This window comes from Athene cunicularia, assembly GCF_003259725.1.
Source record: "Athene cunicularia isolate RWA chromosome 2 unlocalized genomic scaffold, athCun1 chr2_part1, whole genome shotgun sequence".
NCBI lineage: Eukaryota > Metazoa > Chordata > Aves > Strigiformes > Strigidae > Athene > Athene cunicularia.
Genome location: NW_020799095.1, coordinates 108,420,620 through 108,421,823, shown reverse-complemented (window position 1 = coordinate 108,421,823; position 1,204 = coordinate 108,420,620).

Sequence of the window (1,204 nt, the reverse complement as noted above, 5' to 3'; positions counted from 1 at the left end):
TGGAGTGCTAGGCACTAGTGGAGGCTCACCTGTTCCTGAGAGGAAGTTGGAGGAGGGGGCTTCAGAGGATATGGTGCCTGCCTTGCCAGGATGGCACATCCCCCAAGAGCAAAGACCAGTGACTGCAAAAATGAAAAGTTTACATGAAGATATCTGGACGCCTTAATATGCATTTGGATGACTGAGACCAAGCCCAGATATGCAAGGAGATGCAGACAGGAGACCTGCATGTGTGGTAATACAATAGGAAAGTGAAAAATGGCAGCAGCTCTTTCATACAGATACACATTCCCTAACACATAGTGCCCAGGGAAACAGCCGCGAGCCTAGAGAGGGCACGAGAACAAGCGGACTTACTGGGTCGAGCTACACAGCAATCTCACAGCAATCTCACGTAAATACGTCACCATGAAAACGAGGACAGACAAACCATGTTAACCTGCTTTAGATGGGCATCTCATCACTTTCTGTAGGCAAACTGTGCTGGTGTGAAATATCTGTATGAAACGCTACTGTTTTCAGGGCTGTTAGATGGCGTCACTTCAGATCAGCACTGGAAGCTGTCATATTGTATTAGGGCAGTAAAATTACACTAGTGCAGAGGTCGTCCCGAGCGAACATACCGTGCTTCTCAGGAGGGATGTGCAGTCAGCACGCAACAACGCACCATGCTACTGCCCGGCTTCTGGTCTAGCTGTTCCTGGTCTGGCTCTGATTTCTCTGCACGGCAGTGCTGCGTGCCATGCAGGTGTCACCTTTATTTCCAAGCAATATGCTGTGCGGAGGGCATTACAGCTAGTTTGTGTCAGTCCCTGATCGGGAGTATCTGTAGGTGTATAGTCACAGCAGAGCAAACATGTTTTAGCTAGCAGTCTCACTGCCTAACCCAGAATGTCCAGGTAAGTCCCCTTTCTCCTGAAATGCCTTTATACTTGAAAAATACTAAACCGGACAAAACTCCAATTCTGTAACTGTATGCCTGTCCTTTCAAAAAAATCCACTGCTTTTCTTGTGCTTTTCTCTGATAGCTATTTCTCCATCCAGCTCCGAAAGAGTCTCACTACACATTTCCAAGAGTGCATGCAGAACATCTGGTGGCTGGCTAAGGCAATACACATTCGGAAATAAAAAGAAAACAGTTGCAAGCGCACTTTAAGCCTGTACATTTAAAGCTGAAGGCCTCGAAAATAACAGAAGGGAAGGG